Raw genomic sequence first — 13266 nt, 5'->3', positions numbered from 1 at the left:
GGTGGTAGCAGATATTTTGATTCCATGGTCTGGACAGCTGGATACGAGCTAGAAACACATGACAGCCTCTTCAGTATTATAAGTTGCACAGGCTTTTTAGTGTGTACATGTGTACAGGCTTCTTCAGGCAACATTTAATCACCAAAGCCAGATTTAAGTAAAATAATTTACTTTAACTGACTTAGCAGAATTCCTATTTACAAAAAGAATGCAATGTGTGTTCAACAGACATTTTACTATTATAAATTGAAGGTAAATATAGGGATATATTTTAATCCAATGGAGAGGTTGGAAATCAGAATTCTAAATATTATTTCAAGTAAATTAGAAAACACAACTCATTTATTGGAAAATTTTGCAGTTTGAGTGAATCTGGAAATGACGTTAAGATTAAGAAAGCCTAGGGAGAGGCCCAATTTTTTTCTTCAGAGAGTGTGGGTGGAACCGAAAGGGCTCTGACAATAGACAAATTTATCACTCAGACACTATCATATAGATTTCCCTTTTGTAATTCCCTTCATGTAATTTAATCCTCTAGATAATCACATGCTGTAGAAAGTATTGTTGCATTTTTCTATGGAAATCTGTGACTCAAAAAGCTTAAGCACTTCGCAAACTTATTTGTATGAGTCATCAGCTCTGGAATTTGAACTCAGATCTCAATTCAACATCAGTGCCATCTTATAAATTTAGTTCTCATTGGAATTTAACATTTCCCACAATTCTGTTTGTAGGTAACAAATTATCAACAGAATTCATATATATTTTTTGTATCAAATTGCAGTTTTGAATGTATACTGAAACCTTGTGTATTCCTGTGACTGCTACCCAATAGTCAGAGCTCCTTTTGCTTGGGCACCACAACCAGGACTTCAATTTCAGGGAGAAATTGCTTCCAATGTAGGTGAGGTAAAAACATAAAATGGCAGTTCATATATTTTTAGTTTCAACTATAGACAATTAGGAAAAACTCTGATATTATTTGAAGCAATTTCTGACAAGTAATTAAAAATATATATGACTTAAACCCAAAATGTATTTAATATACTCGAAATCTATGTAAATAAATGATAATAGGAGAAATTCAGAATAATAAAAAGACAGTAGTGAGAGATACTGATGGTCTGAATCTTGGCTCTAAAATTATGACTCACTAGTTGTTTGGAGACAGTATTCAATGACTTCATCAAATAAATATAATTTGTTGATCTGATTGCTTCACCATGCTCAGTGTTTTGATATACAAGTATTTATCAATGGTTCTTCCTTCTTCCATTTGGAACTAATATTCTATAGCTTTTATCTCATTATTAATTTCAGTTCTAATTTGGGTAGTATGTGCTTCATGGCTGTATTGAAAAGAAATCAGTGACTTTCTTTGGGCTTGGTATGCATGAACAGCGTAATAAGCAATGTCTATTTTTGGCATGAAACCAAAACTTCACTACACATGTGCCCCTGGAGGCCTATCCTTGCTCTCTTTACAACTTTGGAAAGTACACTGAGAGTGAAGATATTTGTAAGGGGAAAATTAATTACTTAAGCCAGAAGAAAATAAACCATTATCATTTGAAAGCAGCATTACATATCATTTAAATTGCATTAATAAACTTTGGTCCTGCCACTTTCCTGTTATTAATTTGGAGTGGCACATAGATTTATAACAATGGTAACACTATATCTGCCACTGTTCCATATGGGAGTGTCCTAGCTTAGTACTGTGACTATAGTAAAGCATTTTTAGCCTGCTGCATTTCAAATGTTCCATTTTCTTCCTAACGAGGCTAATGCCCCAAGAGTCTCATTTTTTTTATATACCAAAAAAGAAAAACAAAACAAATGAATAAAAGCCCCATGAAGCTTTAAATAGCACCTAGCAGTTCTTTAATGTCTCTCTAAACACCAGTTGTTCTCTTAGCTGCGACAAAGTTAGCAAAATACAGTTTTTAAAGACCTAAGACTCTTATCACTAAGGTAGGGAGTATAATTTCATTAGTTTGAGTACATACATTTATGTTCTTTTCCTTAATAATTAAGATTTGGAATAAGGACTAAGAAAACATACTGACATTTAAATAACAATGGTAGCAGAAAGAAATATATGGGGAAAACCTCATATCTATGAACTTAGCCTGTATCTAGGCAGGTTATATAAGAAATAATCAAGACACTTATGGCTTGAGGAGTATGCAAGTTATATATCCTGAATCACTGGAAAACAAATCACAAACAATGAACACAATGAAAAAGACAGTCTACAGTTGATATTTTACAAATAAATAGAATCTGAGTACATAGTTATAAATAATGATGCGATAAAAATGATGTTTGCTAGTATCTACTAGCAGAGACTTTGTCATGTTAATAGTGACTTGTGCAGCATGAGTGTTAAAATGACATCTTGGAAATAAAACCCATATTTATAGAATGGCTCCGCTAACTAAGCTCTTTGATGTTAATTAAATAGCTTAAATTTCTGAGTCTATTCCTTCACTTATAGTAGCAGTAGCAGTACCCAACATTCTAGTTTTATGCATATTTAGTGAGATATTTGTTGCAGCTAACATTTACTGAGTGTCTACTGTATGAAAGACATTGCTGAGACAAATTGTTTGGCTTATAGAAAATATTTCATAAGCTTAAGCTATTATTAAACTTCTTCAATATATGTCTTTTGTTAGTATCAAGCATTGAAATTAGAGCCTACACTCAGTTACATCCTTAGCCTTTTTGATTTTTAAAATTTATTTTGAGACAGGATTTTACGAAGTGGTGAAATTGTCCAAGTTTGTTCAATCTTGTGATCATCCTACCTCTACCACTCAGAATGTTCAGATTGCAGACATGCACCACCTAGTTCTTTGGTATCTATTTAAACTTACTCATGAGCATGCACTGTAATGTGAAGCTTAAAGAAACCTAATGAAACATTAAGTTGAGAGGCAACTGCTCTGTGTGATACTGACAGTGATTTTTTTTTTGGGGGGGGATTACTGTAATTTTAAATGTAGATGTTTGGAGGGCTGAATATAGAGAAATTCTTAAGCTTCAAATTTTCTTTTTTTATTTTATTTAAAAGGAAAAAGAAAAACACAAAACAAAACAAAGCTGTGTAAGGGTACAAGTAATACACAACTACAAAAAAAAAAAAAACCAGTAAGAAATCACCAGTTAATACATTACGTATTATCATCTTAGAGATAGTTGCTCAAATCACAGTATCAAAGCATACAAAGTGGACATTCAAACAGTGAGACTGCAAACAGTTGTGTTCCATGATCCAACCAAAAACATTAATATGGTCAGCTATTTAACACTCCTAAACACACTTGCTGTTGTATCCATTAGAGCTCTTATTTTCCTTCTCTTTTACAACAAGATTTACACATTTTGGGTTTTATTACTCCTTAGTTCTTATTACTTTTTTTGGGGGAGAGAATAAAGTCAAATATGGCAAAACAAAGCTGTCAGTCAAAACCAAGGATAGACATAGCACATGATTTAAAACAGAGTACAAGGTTATCAACAATGGTTATCAACAATGTCTCTTGTTCCCTTAAAAAGAATTGTCTATCTCATTAGATATTATAAAGTTGAACAAAACAGTAGAGAACAAGACCAATGAAACTTAAGCCTTGTAAACATTACAGGACTTCCAAAGGGGACAATAGTCAAACCAGAATGGGCATCTTAGTGAATCTTATTGCCTTCAAAGTAGTTGCCTATACCCTCAAACTTGATACTATCATACAGAATGGAACAGAGTCTAATCAGTCAAAACAAGATTGTGGGAGTATTACAGGACTTCAAAGTTAATAGGAAATCAAAAAAAGTTAGTATTATATATCCTGCTAATTTTTAAAAATTTTTCCCCTTAATTAAAACAAACATAAGAAATAACTAAATATTTTTTTTAAAGAATAAGGGAGAGATTGAGATAAAACAGGACATAACAATATATAACAATACAGGTCAAAGCATGACTGTTTCAGCAACCTAGTGCTTCACCACCAAATAACCCGACTTAATAGTAGTTACCATAGTGTCTGTCTTTTTCCTTGAAATATTTGAATAAAACTTCATATACTATAGCTTCAAATATTTCCGTATCAAGAAGCCCTGAATAAAGCCTTTCCAATTAATAAGTGAAAACTTTATAAGGCTTCAAGGCCACATAATGGGGAATCATGATTACCACATATGTGAGTCATTACTTACATTAGGGAAACTATTCAGTATTCACACATGCGAGATTGATTTATTTCACTTATGAGTATGGTCTCAAGCTGTGCCCATTTATTGATAAATATCTCAATGTGATCCTTCTTTATAGCTGAATAATACTCCATTGTATAGAAATACCACAACTTTTTTATCATTCCTCAGTTGATGGACACTTGGGTTGTTTCCAAGATCTGGCGATTACAAATTGTGCTGCTATAAACATAGGTGCGCATATATCACTGTGGTATGATGCTTTCAATTCTTCTGGGAATATGCCTAGAAGTGGAATAGCTGGAATAAATGGGATTTCCAATCCCAGCTTTTTGAGAAATCTCCAGACTGACCTCCACAAAGGCTGCACCAGTCTACACTCCCACCAACAGTGTAGGAGAGTTCCTTTTTCCCCACAGCCTCTCCAGCATTTGTTGTTGTTGGTTTTCTTGATCCTGGCCATTCTTTCAGGAGTGAAATGGTATCTCAGTGTGGTTTTAATTTGCATTTCTCCAATGACCAATGATGGTCATTGGAGAAATGCAAATTAAAACATTTTTTCATGTATTTATTTGCCATTTGCATTTCTTCATCTGAGAATTGCATATTCATCTCACATGCCCATTTTTAGATTGGATCTTTGAATTTTGGGGGTCTGAGTTTTTTTTAATTCTTTATATGTTTTAGACAAGAGTCCCTTGTCTGAGAGAGAGTTCACTAAAATCTTTTCCCAGTTTGTGGGTTTTCTTTTCACTATGCTGGAGATTTCTTTTGACATGCAGAAACTTTTTAATAAGAAGTGGTCCCAGTTATTGATTCTGGGAAGTATTTCCTGTGCGGTTTGAGTCCTGTTCATGAATACTCTACCTACTCCTATGTCTTCAAGTTTTCTACCCAATTTGTCTTCCAATAGACTTAATGTTTCTGTTTTAATATTCAGATCTTTGACCCATTTAGATTTTAATTTAGTACATGGTGATAGACATGGGTCTAGCTTTAGTTTTCGGCAAATGGAGAGCCAGTTTTTCCAGCACTATTTATTAAAGAGACTGTCGTTCTTCCAGTGAATCCGCTTGGCTCCTTTATCAAAGATAAGGTGGTGGAGTGTGTTTGTAGTTGTGGTTGTATCTTCTAATCTATTCCATTGATCTTCGGCTCTGTTTTGATTCCAATACCATGTTGATTTTACTACTGTTGCTTTGTAGTATAACTTCAAGTCAGGGACTGTGATGCCTCCTGCTTTTGTCTTTCCTGCTTAGAATTGCCTTTGCTATTCTAGGTCTCTTCTGGTTCCAGATGAAATTTAGGAGTGATTTCTCTAGATCTATAAGGTATGTTGACAGTATTTTTATTGGGATTGCATTGAATCTGTATAAAGTTTTGGGAGAATGGCCATTTTCACAATGTTTGTTCTTCCTATCCATGAGCAAGGGATGTCTTTCCATTTTCTGAGATCATCTTCAATTTCTTTTTTCAGTGTATTATAATTTTCACTGTATAAATCTTTCACTTCTTTCATAAGAGTAATTCCTAAATATTTCATTTTTTGCTTGCTAATGTGAAGAGTGTAGTTTCTCTTATTTCCCTCTCTGTGATTTTGTTGTTCATGTATAGGAATGCTATTGATTTCTGAGTATTGATTTTGTATCCAGCCACATTACTGAATTTATTTATTATATCTAAGAGTCTTTCAATGGAATTTAGGGGGTCTTCTATGTAGAGTATCATGTCATCTGGCAAACAATGATAATTTAACTTCTTCTTTTCCTATCTTTACCCCTTTTATTTCTCTCTCTTGCCTAATTGCTCTGGCTAGTACTTCCAGTACTATATTAAATAGGAGTAGTGACAAAGGACATCCTTTTCTTGGGCCTGATTTTAATGTAAAGGCTTTCAATTTTTGGCCATTTAGTATGATGCTGTCTGTTGGTTTGTCATAAATGGCCTTTATTATATTGAGGTAAAGAGCATCTATTCCAATTTTCTGTAAAGTTCTTATCATGAATAAATGTTGGACCTTATCGAAGGCTTTTTCTGCATCTATAGAAATGATCATGTGATTCTTATTTTTTGCTTTATTGATATGGTGGATTACATTTATTGATTTACGTATGTTGAACCATCCTTGCATTCCTGGGATGAATCCCACTTGGTCATGGTGTATAATCTTCTTGATGATTTGCTGCATCCTGTTTGCCAATATTTTATTGAGGATTTTGCATGTGTGTTCATTAGGGAGATCGGTCTATAGTTCTCTTTTTTAGTTGGGTCTTTCTCAGGTTTTGGTACTAGAGTAATATTTGCTTCCAGGAATGACTTAGGAAGGATTGCTTCCCTTTCAATATCATTGAATAGTTTGAGGAGTGTCAACATTAGGTCTTCTTTGTATTTCTTGTAGAATTCTGCAGTGAATCCATCTGGGCCTGGGGTCTTCTTGGTGGGTAAGGACTTAATTACATTTTCAATTTCATTAACAGAGATTGGGTTATTCAACAGTTTTACATCCTCTTGATCTAGCTTTGGTACTTCATATGTTTCTAAGAATCTGTCTACTTCTTCTGTGTTATCAAACTTTTGAGAGTAGAGGTTTGAAATAGGTGTTGATGATCTTCTGTATTTCTATTGGGTCTGTAGTGATTTCACCTTTTTCATTCCTTATTGCATGAATTTGAGCTTTTTCTTCCCTTTTTAAAATAAGGTTGGCTAGGGGCTTATCGATTTTATTTATTCTTTCAAAGAACCAACTTTTTGATTCGTTGATTCTTTGGATTGTTTTCTTAGTCTCTATTGCATTGATTTCTGCTCTGATTTTTATAATTTCCTCTCTTCTTTTGGCTTTGGGCTTGACTTGCTCTTCTTTTTCTAGCTGTTTGAGGTGTAGCATCAAGTTATTTATTTGTATTCGTTCTGTTTTCCTGATGTGGGAACTCAGTGCAATAAATTTTCCTCTCATGATGGCTTTCATTGCATCCCACAAATTCCGGTAAGTTGTACCTGCATTTTCATTTTCTTTTAGGTATTGTTTAATTTCTTCTTTAATTTCTTCTGTGACCCACTGATTACTCAAGAGTGTGTTATTCAGTTTCCATGTGTTTGCGGGATTTTTGCAGTATCTTTTATCATTAATTTCTAATTTCAGAGCACTATGATCCGATAACATGCAAGGGATGATTTCAACTCTTCTCCATTTGTTTAAATATGTTCTGTGAGCTAATATATGGTCTATTTTAGAGAATGATCCATGTACTGCTGAGAAGAATGTGTATTCTGATGTTGTTGGGTGGAACATTCTGTATATGTCTATTAAATCCATTTGTTCGCAGGTGTGATTCAGTTTTGTTATTTCTTTGCTCATTTTCTGTCTGGTTGATCTGTCTCTTGGTGTCAATGGCATATTAAGGTCTCCTGTTACAATTGTGTTGCTGATAATTTGAGTTTTCATTTCTGTGAATAGTTGTTTTGTATAACTTGGTGCTCTGGAGTTTGGTGCATATATATTTAAGATAGTTATCTCTTCCTCTTGGAGTTTTCCCCTTATGAGTATGTAGTGACCTTCTTTGTCCTTTATGGTCATTGTTGGTTTAAAGTTCACGTTGTCTGCAAACAGAATGGCTACTCCTGCCTTTTTTTGGATTCCTGCTGCATGAAGTATTGTTTTCCATCCTTTGACTTTCAGTTTGTGAGTATCCTTCTGGGTTAGATGGGTTTCCTGTAAACAGCATATGGTTGGATTTTGTTTCTTGATCCATTCTGCTAGTCTGTTCCTTTTGATTGGTGCTTTGAGACCATTTACATTAATGGTTATTACTGTTAAATGCTGGTTTATTGTTAACATGTTATCTCTCTGCTGTTGCATCTTTATCTTTCTGTTCTGTTTAATTATCTGCTTTGCTTAGTGGTTTTTTCCTTTGTGTATCTAAACTGTCTTTCAATATTTTTTGCAGGGTTGGTTTGGTGTTCATGAAGCTCTTCAGCTGTTCTTTGTCATGGAAGTATCATATTTCACCATCAACTTTGAATGATAGTTTTTCAGGATACATCAGTCTAGGTTGGAAATCATTTTGCTTTAGGATCTGGAATACTTCACTCCATGGTCTTCTTGACTTTATTGTTTGTGCTGAGAAGTCTGCTGTGATTCTGATAGGTTTTCCTTTATAAGTGATCTGTCTTTTCTCTCTGACAGCTTTTAATAATCTATTCTTGTGTTGGATTTCTGGGATGGTGATTATTATATGTCTGGGTGTAGTTTTATTTTGGTTATGACTATCTGGAGTTTTATATGCTTCTCTGATCCTGATGTCGGTTTCTGATCTCATGCTTGGGAAATTTTCAGCTATTACTTCTCTAAATATCCTCTTGACATCCTTTATGTTGTCTCCTTCTTTTTCATTAATCCCTATCATTCTTATGTTATTTTTCTTTGCATCGTCTTGCAGTTGTTGAATTGTTGTTTCCTGATTCCTTGTTATTTTTAAAAGATCTTTCCTTTCCTGTTCACTAGCTGAAATCCTGTCTTCAAGGTCTGAAATTCTATCTTCACTTTCATTAAGGCAGTTTTTACAACTTTCAGTGGAGTTTTTTATTTCCTGTATATCTCTGTGCATCTGCATTATGTATTCTTTTTGTTTCTTATATTGCTCGTCTAGGGATTCTATCTTTTTGTTTAGTTCCTCCAATTTTTTATCTGTGTTTTCTTTAGATATATTCAGAATCTCTTTCATTTCTTTTATCATTTCTTCTTTTACCTGGGAAATTATTTCGAGTTTGAATTTCTTTAAAGCTTCCTGGAGTTGCTTGTTAATTTCAGTAGGTATTGTGTCCGATATTTGAGGTGAATGGCATATATTTTCTTCTATATACCTTGCTCCTAGGGTTTCTTGAGATGGCCTGGAGATTTGAGGTTGTAATTTGGTCTTTCGTTTTGTCATTTTCCTATATTTCTGTGTTTCAAGTGTTATTTGAAAGCTTCCTCAGGATCTGTTGGAAATCCCCTTCTATGTTTGCAGCTACTGAGACTCTGGCACCATGCTACCCCAAGCCACTGGGCCTGCAGAACCAAAGGCCCTCCTCTGCCCAGAACTCTGCAGTTCCAGACAAGCTGGGCCTCAGGGACACTGTGCGCCCATCTACCCATTGGAAGCTCCACAGCTCTCCAATCGCAGCCGGGATATGGAGGCAGATGTAGACGCCTCAAACCCACTTCTCCACTTCACTGCACCTGGAAGCCTGGAGGGACCCAAAAAGTCTGGCGTCTGGGCAGAGTGCACTGAGCACTCACCACAGGCAGCAGGGCCTCTGGAACCTGGGATGCTCCACCATCCTCCGAGACATCCACAGTCCTCTAGACACACAGGGAGGCCGATGCAGGTGCCCCAGATCTGCCCAGCCCCTCCTCTGCACACCGATGGCTAGGTGCGGGAGGCCCAAACAGGCCGGCCTCTGGGGATAGCATGGGCCCGCCCACCCATTGGAAGCTCAGCAGTTCTCCAAGTGCAGCTGGGATGGGGAGGTGGATGTAGAGGCCTCAAACCCACTTCTCCATTTCACTGCACCCAGAAGCCTGGAGGGTCCCAAACAGTCTGGTATTTGGGCAGAATGCACTGAGCACTCACCACAGGCCATGGTGCCTCCGGAACCTATGGTCCCTCCCTGCTTGCTGAGATATCCGCAGTCCTCCAGACACATGGGGAGGCTGATGCAGGTGCCCCAGATCCGCCCAGTCCCTCCTCTAAGCTTGAAATTTTCCTGTCCCATGTATCTAGACAAAAAAGTTTTCTAGATTAGCTATGGGAAAACCGTGGCCTTGAAAAAATGCAGTCGATGTCACCTGTGTATATGGAACAAAGAATGGTTCTCACATTTTCAAAATGTTTTACTACAAGCAAAATAATAAAAGCTCTATGACAGACAGATTGTGGTCCACAAAGATATCATTGAGTCCTTCACTGAAAAGTTTACTAATTTCTTTTGTAGCCAAAGAAAGTTCTTTGAAGTTTGTATTTTATATATTTACACTGACTAAATTAAAATATAAGAACTTAGTTTAAAACCTACATTTGTTTTGTGTGATTGTCATTTATTTTTGGGATAGTGTATTTATGAATTTTTGTGGTTAGTTATATATGACGTGGTCTGAACATCAGATTCCACTTTAAGGTTCATTTGTGTTTTTGTAGTTTCTCAATTAACAAAAACTTATATGTCTATCTCAAACTGTTCTACTTCTCCTAATCATTGTTATAATCTTTAAATATATAGCCGACAAATCATTTTTATATTACGTTAGTTGGTTTTTTCTGTGAAACTAGCAAGTTGTAAGTAGTATTTTACTTAGTTCTCATTATTTAATGAATCCTACCTTGAGATTTACCAATCCTAGAAAGGTAGTTCAAATTCCCAAAGCAACTTTCAATATTTTCAATGAAAAGGGAAGATAAGTCACACATGCTAGATCCAAGCACCGCTGAAAAACCCCACCTACAACTACATGTGGCTTTAGGGGGACATCTAGACACAAGCCATAACAGGTCACCTCTTGCTTGCATAACAGGTCTCAGAAGTTTTCTTATAACTTCATTTGCTCTTGTTCTATTCTTTGCTGGTCTCTAGTCTTGATGTGGAAAAATCTGAAGCAAGATTACATCCCAGAGGGCAGCCTAAGTAGAAGACTGTGAGTCACGTTCTGTGCCCTTCCATTGCATTCCACATGGTGCTGGCTAGAAGACAGGGAGTTTGAGATCCAGGCTTCCTCTATTGCAATGGAGGGTGGCTGGAACAGTGTAAGATCAATGGGAACCCAAAGAGCCAGGACAACAGCCCAGTGCACAGGTTCACACACATCTCTTGAGGGTGAAGTAATCAGGAAGGCCAGCAATATGGAAACATCTGAAGTAGCAGTGAGGAGACAGAAGTTGGACTCTGGAGAACTCCACCAACAGAAGACCAGTCCCAGCCCCACATCCAGAAGCCACAATCAGCTCCACACCTAGCAGATCTCTGGAGTACAACACAGACATTTTCACAGAACTGTAGACACCATAAGAAGGTAGGTTCTGGGTATAGCAATAAAGAACCAACTACATTTGGAGGACATCACTAAGGAAAGAACATTTCTTTTCCTACTTGAGAGAGGCCTCAATGCTAGTAGCAGAGTTATATATCATGGGATGTTGGTGGGCATCAACACAGAAAACACAATACACTAAAAAATAGAAAGTGGAGAATGGCAAGATGGAGAGGTGGGATGTGGCCCAAGCCCCTTAACCCATTCAGTTCAGACCTGGAAATTAATGAGACAAGTGAAGGCGGAAGTCAAACACTAGAACTTTCTAAAATGATAACAACAGAAGTGAAAAATCAAGTGGAAAACAGTATAGAGAAAATGATCTCTCAGGTACCAAAAGATGCTTAAAATCAAAGATATTAGAGAAGACACAAATAAAAGAATAGATGAGCTTAGAAAAAGATGGAAACAAAAATTGCCCAGTCTGGGAGAGAAACAGAATCCACAAAACAGATCCAAACAGAGATTCAGGAGATTAAAACCTCCATTGAAAATATATGCAACAGATTGAATGAAAGAAAGGATATAATTTCATACCTTAAATAGAATTGCAGCTATGATCATGAAAAGAAAGATATCTTTAAAATAACCAGAAACCAAGAGAAATAAATCTAACAGCTACAAAATGAAATAAAGAGGAATAACACAAGATTGATTATAGTCAATGAGCAATGTGACAGATGGAGACAGCACAAATTCCATAAAAATCATACAAACACATACCTATATATATCTATATGTCTATATATCTATATCTATATCTGTATCAATATCTATATCTATAGCTATATACAGAAGCACTCAACTATATAAGACAGTTATTGGTAGACATGGAAAATCAAATAAACCATAAAACAACTGTAACAGGGGACCTTATTTCTCCAACTTCAACTAGTCCGAAAATCAGCAAAGAAATATCAGTCGAACCAAATATAGATTTAATAGGATCGTGTGGACCTAACCAAATGGACTTAATAGGAAAAAATCATGCCTCAATGCTCTATGCTAGTGGCCTGGAGAGATGCAGTGACCTCACAGTAGGCCTGAAGAAGAAGCTATGCCCTGAGGCTCCACCATCACCAAGAGAGCATTTGGTGAACCACTTCCCTGTGCATCTCCAGCATCCAAAACCTCTGGATCAGAGGAATCCAGATACCTAGTCCAATCCACTACACCAAGGGACTGGCAGCCAAGGCAGGAAGCACCTGGGATGCAACAACGCGCTGATTCTGAGGAAGAGGAAATGTCAGGAAGGAGGAGCAAAATACAATCTCAGACCTGTAGCCCACAGAGAACAAGTTCAGGAGACACAGACATAGTAGAAATTAGTTGTCACACATCTGAAATTTCTGAAAAGATTACAACTCAAGTAAAGAAGCAATTTAGTTCTTGTATTGACTGGTTAATTTTACATGTCTATATCTGATGGTCTTGACAATTATTTTGAAGATAACAAGAGGTATTATGATAGCCATTGTTTATTTCTATTATCTTGTTTCAGAGTCTTATATCATTTTCACTGTTTTGTTTTGCTTGATTATATTCCATTTTGTTTTGGTTGATTTTATTATGTCTGATGCTTTGGGTAACTATTTTGAAACAGATAACAAGGTATATTACAGTAGCCAATGCTGATTTCCTATTATCTTGTTTTGAAGTCTTGTATCAATTTCATTGTTTTCTTTTGATTGGCTTTGTTCTGTTTTATTTTGTTTGGTTTTATTCTTTTTAAAATAAAATTTAAAAATTATTAAGAAAACAAAAGGGAAGATAAGCAGGCAGGAAAGAAAAAAAGGAAGGAGAAAGTAGTATCAGCTTTAAAATGTCTTTGTTATTGCGTAACATGTGTCGATTGAAGTCTGCCTGCTTCCATACTGACCTTTCTTAAAATTTCTCAGCTTCTGGGTTTTGGACTCAACTCAAGAAATCATACAAAGAAGTTTGTTTCAATCTCAGAAGACTGGCTAAGGGCCTTTTTGGCAATTAAT

Source organism: Cavia porcellus, unplaced genomic scaffold, assembly GCF_034190915.1.
Source record: "Cavia porcellus strain 051 isolate PalLab524CR breed Dunkin Hartley unplaced genomic scaffold, mCavPor4.1 scaffold_5, whole genome shotgun sequence".
NCBI lineage: Eukaryota > Metazoa > Chordata > Mammalia > Rodentia > Caviidae > Cavia > Cavia porcellus.
Note: the sequence above shows the minus strand (reverse complement) of the source record.